The sequence below is a fragment of the Mauremys reevesii genome, linkage group 5 (genome assembly GCF_016161935.1).
Source record: "Mauremys reevesii isolate NIE-2019 linkage group 5, ASM1616193v1, whole genome shotgun sequence".
Classification (NCBI taxonomy): domain Eukaryota; kingdom Metazoa; phylum Chordata; order Testudines; family Geoemydidae; genus Mauremys; species Mauremys reevesii.
Window position 1 is genome coordinate 88,453,171 of NC_052627.1, and position 11,968 is coordinate 88,465,138.

An 11,968-nucleotide genomic window follows, 5' to 3' on the forward strand; every position below is an offset into this window, starting at 1 on the left:
ACAGGACCAGAGCCTTGCTGTCTAACCTGTGCTGATGTGCCTTTCAAATGTTTCTTCTGTAATTGTTAGTGTAATATATATATTTATATTTTATTTATATTTATATTTATATCACAGTAATTAAAAGATGAAAGTGGAAATATGTTAATCAGGGAGAACCAGATTAAGGAATGGTGGAGAAGTTATTTTGAAGGGTCGATGAAGGAAGAGAATCCATGAGAACCTGGCCTTCTGAGAAAGCCAAAACAGGGTCTGGTGACACCAGTCTGGAGGAAGAAATGGGCAAAACATTGAATAACATGAAGAATTAGGAAGTTCTCAGCCCCAATGGCATACCAGCAGAAGCATGGAAGGGGCTGAGGCAAGTGGGCATCAACATATGGACACAACTGTTTAATTTCATCATGAGGATTGAGGAGATGTCTGATGCCTGGGGAAAGAACACATTAGTACCAATATTTAAGAGAAAAGGAGACATACAAGACTATGGTAACTACCATGCCATTAACCTCACACCCCACACAATGAAGATTTAGGAGAAAGTTATTTATAAATGACTAAAAAGAGAAATAAAGGTCAGTGACAATCACCTTGGATACATGCTAGGCAAGTCGCTAATGGATGTTATCTTTGCATTAAGATTGCTTGTGGAAACATATAGAGAAAAGAGGAAAACCCTGCACATAGTATTCATCAATCTTGAGAAGGCTTATGATCATGTCCTGTGGTAAGTCATCTGGTGGTGTATGAGAATAGAACAGATACTTGAAGACTATACCAGACTCATCTAGGACATGTACAAGAGTGCTGTTACCACAGTCAGAAGGCCATGTGGGGAAACGGAACTGTTTCCAGTAAGAGTTGGAGTACATCAAGACTTGTTACTAACCCCCTTTTTGTTTATGTTGGTGCTCGATACATTTGCAGAAATCAGAGAATGGCACTCTGGTGCATGCTATTTTGCAGATGATGTAGTGCTCATAGGGGAGAGCAAAAAGAAAGTGGAAAAGTTAGAGAGCTGGAGGTGCATACATGAAAGAAATAGCATGAAAATCAGCAGGAATAAAACAGTGTATGATCTGATGATTTCCTGCAGGAAGACGAGATTGTAAGTTTGGAGGGCCAGCCACTACCAAAGGTACAGAAATTCAAGTACCTAGATTTGATAGTACAGGAAAATGATAAACTGAATAACAAACTTATAAGCAGAACAGGATAGACATGGACTAAATGGAAAGAAGTGAGTGGAGTGATCTATGATAGCAGCATGCTTATCAAGTTGAAAAGTAAGAGCTACAAGATGGTAACATATTGTTCTGTATAATGGGCACTGAGAAAGAGACAGGATCAAATCATGAATACAGTGGAAATTAAAATGTTAAGATGGATGCTTGGAGTGACAAGGATGGACCATGTTCGGAATGAATGAGTTAGGGGGAAGTGGGAAGGTGGTACCAATTATAGAAAAGTTTGGGGAGTTCAGGCTTAGATGGTTTGGGCACGTGTAAAGAAGATCAGAAGAATATATAGGAAGCAGGGTGTTAAACTTAGAAGTGGAGGGTAAGACAAGGGTTGGAAGACCCAAAACTAGATGGCTGGATGTCATACAAATGATCTGATTAGCTGTAGAGTTTCTGAAGAACTGTTCCAAGACACACTGGAATGCAGAAGGAGGACTCAAAGAGCTGACCCTATATAGATGGGACCAGGGAGAGAAAAAGGTGATAATTATTTATACTCCTATTACAATGGCAGTTCATACAGTGAAAGCTATTAGGTAAACTTTTGAGGGAGGGTAAACCAAGGCTTAAAATTGCATTGAGCATAGTTTAACATCTGGCCCACTTTATCATGTTAAAAAAAAAGATTTATTTTCTGTGAAAGAATCTTTGTCAACACAGCTCTCTAGTTTGGTATATGATGAAGGAATTTGTCATGTGCTTAACTTCAATCATTGTATTTGCTACTCATTCAGCCATTATCTCAGTATAATAAGTTATATTTCTTTGCCTAAACATTTTTAAAAGCATCATTTTCATAATTAGCTCATTCACCTTTAAAAATGGACTTTAAAAAAAATCTGTCAGCACCAGAAAAACAGCCTTTTCCTTTTATCCAAATGAAATTTGCATGTTACAAGTTACGTGTTAGTCCAATAAAAAGTATCATTTTGGCTACCGGGTCTGGTATTACATTTTAGAGGTTTTGTAGTCAGATGAATCATTGGCAGAGTATTCAGATGTAATCTGGTTTCTTATAATATCTTTCCCCTGGAAGGTATTGCACCCCTCTTATTCACAGTGGGGTTCAGACTGATTGGGTACAGCTATTTATGTAAGTATTAGGCTATATTGTTGTCATGACTTTAATGCAGGAGTACAGAGATTAATTTAATGTCTGATATGAAGAGATAAATGGCAAAACTACTTACCCAAGACCCACACTGTGTTTGATATTAGAAATGGGATCTACTAAATACAGATGTTTAAACAGAGTAATATTTTCCCTATGGTTTCCCTTTTTTGCTATGTTCTTTTGGCTCTCAGTGCAATGCTAGTTTTGATGATTCAAAGAGCCCAATACACTTTCATGCGAAGCCAATGGGAATCTTTTCATGCACTTCAGGGGCAGCTGGATCAAGCCTAAAGTAAGTGATTGTCACTGGGCATCAAGTAGGATATTGTGTGCCAAAGACAAGATAGGCTGGAAATCTAATACATCATGTCTAATATGAGCCTGCTGAAATGCATATCCTCTCAGGAATGGCACCTCTCCACACTGGTGAGTGAAATCCACTGATAGAAGTCAATACACTTAGAGTATGAAATTACATTTATGTTCAAACATGCAAGTGAGATGTAATTGCCTGCAACAGCAAACCAAAGTGGCTGAACTAAAGAGACTAGCTGCCAGATGGCACTCAGCAATTCAGCACATGGGAATATTGCTAGAAATAAGGTTTTCATCAACAGAGACAAGTGGCACAGTACCCGCTTTGCCACCTTCAACCTCCTCCCCACTTTCTCAGGAGTGTATGATGTGATTTGTCTTCTTGATGTCCATTATGGGACTTCATTAGAGTACTAATTCTTGGAAAGCTTTTGGGTTTGTTTGACATTTTTCTGAAGGGCAATCTTAAAAGAAAGTTAATGATTTGCAGAGAAGAATACATGATAGGAACAAAGCATGCTCATAATCCATCCATCCACCAGTGAAATAGCTGCATGGACATATGCACAATAGTTTTTATGACTAAGTATTTAAATTCTATAGTATTTGAACCAAGGGGTTTGGTCTAAGAGCAATGATCTACACTGCCATTCAGGAAACTCGGGACTGATTTCCAGTCCCAGCCTCTGGTTGCAGTGCATGAAAGTGTTATATCATTCATCAACATATTGACCTCTTGATGGAGTGAACTATTGCCCATCAGCAGCACCAAAGATCTCCAAAGAGATTCTACCTCAGACCCATTTGGCCTCTGGTTTTGTATGGTCCTATTATGGGGTAGCCTGCCCCCTTCAAGGTAGAGGTGCCTAGTATTCAGCCCACCTTATCATGTCACATGGCCCTTTAAGATTTTGAAAGGTCCAGTATATACACAAGAACTTGGGAATATTGATAGAGAAGAATCCCATCACTGTGTCTTCAAGGGTCTGGTCCCAGGAGCCTTGCAGAGAGGACAGGGCAAAGCTCCCCTGTCACTCCACCAACTGGAGATGAGCAGGGGGAAAGAGAACTAGCATCAGTGCTGGCTTTCTCCCTAGAGACAAGAAGGAGAAGGCTGGCTTGCTACACATCTGAGCCTGAGGACTAATTGGGGAAAAGGGGCTGGCTAAGGCCCTACAGCTAGTTAACTTACAACCCATCTCCAAGGAGTAGAGCTGGCAACTCCTATTTGAGAGTGCTGGCCAGGACTCTCTTATGGACTGAGAGGGGGTGACCTGAGGCAATTAACCAAAGTGAGTTACATTTGGTAAAGACTTAATAAATCAGACCCCATGAAGGGGTACATGTCTTGAACCAACTGAGTTTGAGTAACTGGTTGAAAACCTGAGAAGGTCTTGATTAGAGCCATGCACCTCTAGAGCCATGTGGGGGTATGCTGGAAGGCAGTACCACATAAAAGGCCCTATGTTAGGTAACATCTGTTGGGTGCATTCATTTCTGTTGCCATCATCTGGGTCATCTCATCTTCACATACCCACAACTTCCCAAATCCTTCCAGCTGCCTTGTATCTATTCACCTCCTTCAGGCTGTGCACGGTGGTACCCTGATTCTCAGCTCTTTGTTAGGCTTGGTTGCCTCCTGTGATCTCTTACAAGGTCTAGAAAGCCAGGACGCAGAGCTGAAGTGCAAACAGACAGCAGGAGTTGGTAGCTGAGGAATCTATTCTCTGCAGCAGCCTACTGGCACCAGAGTCAGATGTGACTGTGGGTGGAGAACGGGAGATGGTGCCTCTTGGTATAGGGCATTTGGAGGAGCAGAACCTTATGCAGACCCATAAATGAATTTAATAGCACAAGAGAAAAGCATAATCAAGATGAAGAGGACAATAAATCAAATAGCAGCACATCATTTCAAAGAACTACATAGTATTAAGCAGGAAAGCTGAGGCCTAGGGTTATATATACTATAGAACAGGGGTCTCAAACACGTGGCCTGCAGGCCGTGAGGTTATTTTCTGTGGCCTGCGAGGTCCTCGCAGCCCCCCCGCCCTCCTCCAGAGTTTACCTAGAGCGTCTCCGGCCCGACGCGCACCGGCTCCCTCCCTGCCTGCCCTGCCCCCACACCGCTCCAGGAAGTGGACGGAACCTGCGGGAGAAGAGGCACGGGTGTGTGTGTTGCTGTTGCTTCAGGCACCGCCTCCAGCAGCTCCCATTGGCCACGGTTCCCTGTTCCCGGTGAATGGGAGATGCTGGGGGCGGTGCCTGAAGCAACAACAACACACACACCCCGTGCCTCTGCTCCCCCACGTTCCAGCCACTTCCTGGAGCGGCGCAGGGGCAGGGCGGGCGGGCAGGCAGGCAGGCAGGGAGCCTGCCCTGCCTCAGGTGCGCGCCGGGCCACAGCCTGCCCCCCGAACCCCTCCTTCAGTCAAACACCCTCCCCCAACTCCCTGTGACACCCTTCCTGCACCCCAACCCACTGCTCTGAGCCCCCTGCCGCACCCCAACCCCCTGCCGTACCCTGCACCCTGAACCCCTGCCCTGAGCCCCCTGCTGCACCCCGCACCCCTACTGCACCACAACTCCCTTCCCTGAGCCACCTGTTGTACCCCTCCTGCACTCTGATCCCCTGCCCTGACCCCTTGCCGCACCCCTCACCCCTTCTGCACCCCACACCCCAACTCACTGCCCTGACCTCACTGCCACACCCCTCCTGCACCCCGATCCCCTGCTGTCATCCCCTGCTGCACCCCTCCTGCACCCCAACCCCCTGCCCTGACCCCTTGCCGCACCCCTCACCCCTTCTGCACCCCACACCCCAACTCACTGCCCTGACCTCACTGCCGCACCCCTCCTGCACCCCGATCCCCTGCTGTCATCCCCTGCTGCACCCCTCCTGCACCCCAATCCCCTGCCCTGACCCCTCATCCCTCCTGCACCCCACACCCCAACTCTCTTCCCTGAGCCCCTGCTACACCCCACACCCATTCTGCACCCCCTGGAGGCAGGGAGGGGATGGAGTTGGGGTGGGGATTTTGGGGAAGGGGTTGGAATGGGGGCAGGGAAAGGGTGGGAAGAGGCAGGGCAGGGGCTGGGCTTCATGGAAGGGGTGGAGTTGGTGCGGGGCCAAGGGTGGTGGGGTGGAGGTGTCAGCAATGCGGCCCTTGGGCCAATGTACTAGTCCTCATGTGGTCCTCGTGGTCATTTGAGTTTGAGACTCCTGCTATAGAATATTCTGAAAGGCTAGATTTTCTAGAGGGTTAGAGTTGTGAAAACGAATCCTCCTGCTTCATAAAACATGCTATTAATCCAAAGCAAGAGTCCTGGGGGATTTCTCCAAGGCCAGACAAGCAGGAAGCATAAAGTTTATATGCCAAGACAAAGAGAACACACCTTCCCTTCCCTTCCAGGATCTGTAAACGTAGTACTTTTTTCTGCCTCACACTAAGAGGCATCCAGAAGAGACTGTATAATTGAAAATGAGGAGGTTTTCTGACACAAGCACCGCAGAGTAGTGTCAAAATTCAGTGGACAGGGAGGTTAACAGAAATAGGGGAAAGGTTGGGCACTTTTAGAAAGGAATAGTGGGTAATAGCATTTTTTAAAGAGCAGATATCTTTGGAAATCTTTAGAAAAAGTGGTGATGAAGAGGAAGAGGTAATAGTTACTCCTCAGATCCATAGGCTGAGTGCAGATACCAATGCAGTGACAGAGCTTGTAGCTCCCTTTTTCAGGGGTTGCAAGGGCCAGTTTGACCCCTGGCACAGGCAGGCTGCCCTAAATTACAGCTCTGCTTCAATGGCTATGCTTCTGCCTCTGGCCTACTCTCTTCCTCATCCAACATGCATAAGCTGCCTCCCCCACCTTTTGGAATATTTCCTACTCCTGTACAGGCAGCACAGAACTGGGAGTCAGCTCTGCACCTGGTACACAGGCTCTCTGCACCCGTTCTATTCACAAGGGGGTGGCGGAGAATTTCTTAAGCTACCCGATAGTCCCTATGTGCCAGCCTAGCAGGTGTAACAGGCTGTAGAGCAATATTGAACTGGGCTCCTAGATTGCATCCTAGCCCAGAAGAATTGGCTGAATTTTTGCCTACACATAGTTCCCACACAGTGTTCTAGGGAACAAACTTTATTTGAACCCAGGAGCTATCTGAAGTCAAAGGGGTTACACCTGTACATCTGAGGGCAGAATCTGGCCCTATATGTTCAATTTTCAATATATTTTCCTTACACGTTGGCATGATAACCAGGAGCAATGGGGGAACCCTTCTACCACTCACTTAACATTACATTCATACAGTTATCAGAGTAGCAGCCATGTTAGTCTGTATCCGCAAAAAGAACAGGAGTACTTGTGGCACCTTTGAGACTAACAAATTCATACAGTTACTAATTCAAAAGTCTGTTGCCCTAGATGCTAAGGTATCTGTGCTGTATTGTGAAAAGAATAGGTTCTATTATTATTTTCCTCTGAGTAAAATTCTCAAGAGTGTCTAAGTGTCATAGGTTCCTAAGTCTCATTGGCATGTAGGCTCCTAAGTTACTTAGGTGCTTTTGAAAAGTTTACCATATCCCCACCCTCAATTTAATTTGTACCACTCTTCTAAAATTAAAGAGATAGATATAATAATTGATCTGAAATATTTCATATGGAAAAAACTAAGTAAACGGAAGAACAGGTCAACTATATACTTATCTACTGCACAGAGATGTGTTGCGAGGATAAATTCATTATTTTTTCTAATACACTTTGAGAGGCCTATGGATGAGTCTTTGCAGAACTGAATTAATTCCACATAAGTGCGTATTCATACAGGAAGTGTTCACAAGTTCTTCCTATCAGGGACCAAAAATATTCTACTGTCCATTTTATCTGGCCAATCACAACTAAGCAATAAAGCTCCAATTTTGAATGTTGCATACTGAACACTCACAGCAAACTGGATTGAATTTAAAAAGAGTTTTAAAAATCATTGTCACATAAATTCAAAAATAAATTCAAGGAAATCAGAATCTGCTCATAAGTGTCAAGCAGGACAAATACTAAATTAGTTTGAAAAATTGCCTACTGTGAAATATTCACCCAGTTTCCTTGGTTTTATTGCTCCTTCTATTTAATATGGCTAGATTGTTTCCTAATGTGGCTTTCTTTGCATATTGCTATAAATTTTTTCATTAAAAATGCCTGTTTCCCCAAATCAGCAAAACTTTTGTCCTGAGTTAAAAAAAAAAAATGAGATCAGAGCGTGGAACTCTGAAAGAGCTGGCAATGAAGAAGAAATGGGCAGAGTGGTGAGAATAACAAAAAGATTCCACACAGAATTCTGAAGTGACACCCCCCCAGGCCAGGATAACAGAAATTTACATAACTTTAATCTACACATGAAGTTGCTGAGGACTTGTTTGCAAGGGCTAACGGGAAGCCTCTTACATGCATCTTGTTACAAAGACTAATCACACCATGCTCAGATAAAATATTGCCTTGTAAAAAGAACCAGACTGCTACACAAATGTCTGCTGGGGACAAGCAGCACCAATGCCTCTTTCACACCCAGCAAGAACTGGTTAGTTCAGTCAGCCTGAAGTCATGCTACATCTACTCTTCTGATGGATCCGGTTCCATGTCTTGGATATTAGATTGTGACTAATGAAGAGAGATCATAACATGCTGTCTCTTCAGCATTACTCCCTCTTCAGCTTGGGTTTGTCACTGTTCTGGTTGTCAATGATGAAAAGATACTGGTAGGGGGTGGGTTAAAACATGTTGAGGTTGGTGGGTGTAACAGCAGCCTTCCCTTCAGGATAAATGTAATGAAGTCATTAAGGTCATTTATATAACCATGTGTTGAAACAATAGGAGCCCAATCCAAAACCCAGACGCATGGCAAGGCTTGAATAGAAGTTGAACTGTGTGACCCCAGGGGAGAAATGTGGCATCGCAGGGGCTAGTGCGATGATTGGTGGAACTGTGTTTGTCTGCGTATCTGTGACAGAAACAGCAGAAAGATCAGATAGGCTGAGAGGAAAGGCAGCAGCAGTGCTTAATTTGTAAAGAAAGAGGTGCCGCGGCTCAAGCAATTTTTTTACATTCATAACTGATGCAACAAGCCCAGATGTGCCATGGTTATGAACTGCCAACCCTACTCAGTCCTGGCAAACCACAACACAAATTAAGCACTCAGCACCAGATACAGTGTCAGAAATACTGGTAGTCTCACCCTGAGAAAAAGCTAAGGCCACATCTACATTTGAGCTGGGATGTAGACATATTTGCACTAGCTCGAGCAGAGCAAGCACGGGTACATCTATGCGAGCTGGGACTTACACCATTCACACAGAGAGATGTTTGCACGGAGAGGGAGTTTTGGGTAGAGTGCTGACTGGAAAGAGGCTTGGTACAGTGCGCAGAGAAAGTATCTTTTGCTGTTGGATTCCTATTGTATTTAGGAAAAAAGAACATTGTGTATATGTTTTATAAACAAATAGAATTGCATAAAAGAAATACCTGCTTGTCATCAATTTCTCCAGAAACAATGGAAACGACTGACAAGGCCTCAAACTTTGGCTAACTTCTTGGGCGAAAGGGGTAATGATGTACAGCACTAGGATTTCATTTTTGCAGCTGTTTGTTAGCAGAGTTTAGTCTTCTTTGCATACATTTTATTTCAAAGATTCCATAAATAGTGTTTGGCCACTAATTTTTCAGAGATCCTCCTGGAAATTGGATACTGGGAATTTATTGCTGCTACACAGATACAAGCATAACATTATAGAACTGACACCCCTTAGTAGATCTTAAGAAATATATGGTAGGACAGAAATCTTGAACTTCAGCCAGGTTGACAACTGCTTTGCATCCCAGGACCAGTGCAATGCAGTCAGAGTGCACCAGAGAATCTGACTCCAGATATCCAGATGGCTAGTTTAGTATATCCAAGCTAAAACAAAAGTTCCTCAGGGTAGGTATCAAATCAATAGCAGGATGCAATTATGAAGCCTGACTAAGCCTTACTTGCACCCAGAGATTGAATTGGAAAAAATAAGATGCTTCCAAGCATCGCCTACAAACTAACCCCTGTCTACCTGAGACATCAAAATCAGATGTCACTCACAGCAGATTGGGCAGAATGTCATAATATCTTTGCCCCTTGCTGATTTATGTACTTTTAATTCCCAGTGAAATATTGAAAAATGTTGACATTTCAATTAGCATCACTCGTTTTCTGAGTTGCTGGCCATCGAGATGAATAAAGGAGTTCTCATCTTTTGGGGTTTCTTCACATTTTGAAGACACTCTTTACTGCCAGCAGGGCTAAAATCTTATTCAAAAAACGAAATCCGAATTGTTGAACCACCATAAACCAGTCCAATTTGAGACTTACTTGCTTTAGTCTCATTTAAATGAGCTCCACAGGCAAAACCATAAAACATGCAGCACAGATAAAAATATAGCAAGGAAGCCTCTTTATAAAATCTCACCTTTTTTTATTCTATAACAGGGGTGAAACTGAGACAACGGGCAGCAATAGGCAGCACAGGCACTTCTCAGCTTGTCCCATCGGTTTCTGTAGAATTTAAGGTTTCATTTAAAAAAGTTATTATCCTTTACAGTCTATTTATCTAAGGCTCCCAACACCATAGTATCTGAGTGCCTCACAATCATTATTACGTTTATCCTCACAGCATCCAAGTGAGGGAGGGAAGTATTAGCCCCATTTTACTGATGGGGAACTGAGGCATGGGTTTTTAGGTGTTGCTCTGCTCAGCATTGCAAGGCCTGTGCGATTGAGATGGCTACGTCCCATTTTCAAAGGTGACTTAGGCACTGAGGAGCCAGATTATTAAAGGGATTTTTGTATTGCTTGGCTGAGGGGATAGCTCCTAACCTGTAGGCAGCACATCACCTGGGTAAAATTTTCAGCCCTGGATTAGGCAGTCCCATGCTGCCTAGGCTCCCTATAGAATTAAGGGGCTAATTGAGTGCCTAAGAAAGGGATTTTTGGAAGGCAGCCACCTACGCTAGCCTGGAGTGAATGCCAAAGAGAGGACAGGGGCTTAGGCACCTAAGCAGCTGACTTGGTGCCCACAGATGATGGGCCAGAGATTGGCACCTCCTTCCTTTTGGGAGCCTCAGTCTTGAACCCTCTCCTGGAGTTGGACACTTAAGCCAACGCAGCAACTTGGCTAGGCCATGTCCTAGCAGCGAAAACCAGCTACCTCTTTCTGGAGCCTGCTCACACTCCATACCTCTCTCCCCCTCCCCCTATAATTCCCTGTGCCCTCGCTGTCTTTTATACATGTCCTGTGCTGCCCGCCACATATCCAGGGGCTGCATCCAGCTCCCCTGTTGCGGGGTCTGACAGAGGCATGCTCAGAGCACCCCTCTGAGATCAGTCACCACTGGCCAGGTAAGCTTTCCCCCACCTAATTGGAAAATCCTGCTTCAGGGCCTCTGGGACTTCAGCTTGAGCTAGGACTCCAAGCTGCTTCTTAGCTGTGGCATGGCACAGCAAGGCTTAGGCTGCTTTGAAAATGTGGATTGGGGGAAACGTAAGCACCCAGGGGTATTTAGGCATCTGGGGGTTATGCAGTGCCAAAGCTGGGACTTTGAAAATGTCAGTGCTACCTGCCTAGTGGGCTTGGGCACCCAGCTTCCTGTTTAGAGGCCTACATTCCTTGAAAAATCTAGCCCTTAGGAAATGATTCCCATTGACTTTCAAGCCTAAGTCATTTGGGAAATGGGACTTGGGCTTTACAGGGCTGAACAAAGCAACCCCTACATGCCCAGACCTCAGTCACATAGGAAGTCTGTAGCAGAGCACAGAATTGAACCCACATCTCTCAAGGGGAAGGTTCGCTCCCTAACCACTGGCCCAGCCACACATTCAGCAGAAGCATGGCTATCTTACTACATGTAGACTAGAACTGTGCAAATAACCAATTCCTCTGTTTGATGGCTGACACCCCCCCCCCCCCAAAAAAAAAGGTTCAGGTCAAATGAAATGTTTCAGTCAACTTCTGTCAGGGCTTAGCCATGAAAAGGACATGTCTCTGCTGCTCTTACCCTTGTAGCATAGCTACCCTGCTATTTATACGCATGCTAGTTGGATGAGAGCTAACATGAGTGTATATGAGCAGGGGAATGACACCCCTAGCTTGAAGTGTAGACATAGCCTAAGAGAACCATATGCTTCCTATTCCTCTCACTGAAGTATGAACTGTGATATTGCTAATGATGACCATTTGAATGTCAACATTAAGTACTTAATTGCTAATAATTTTAACAGAAACAT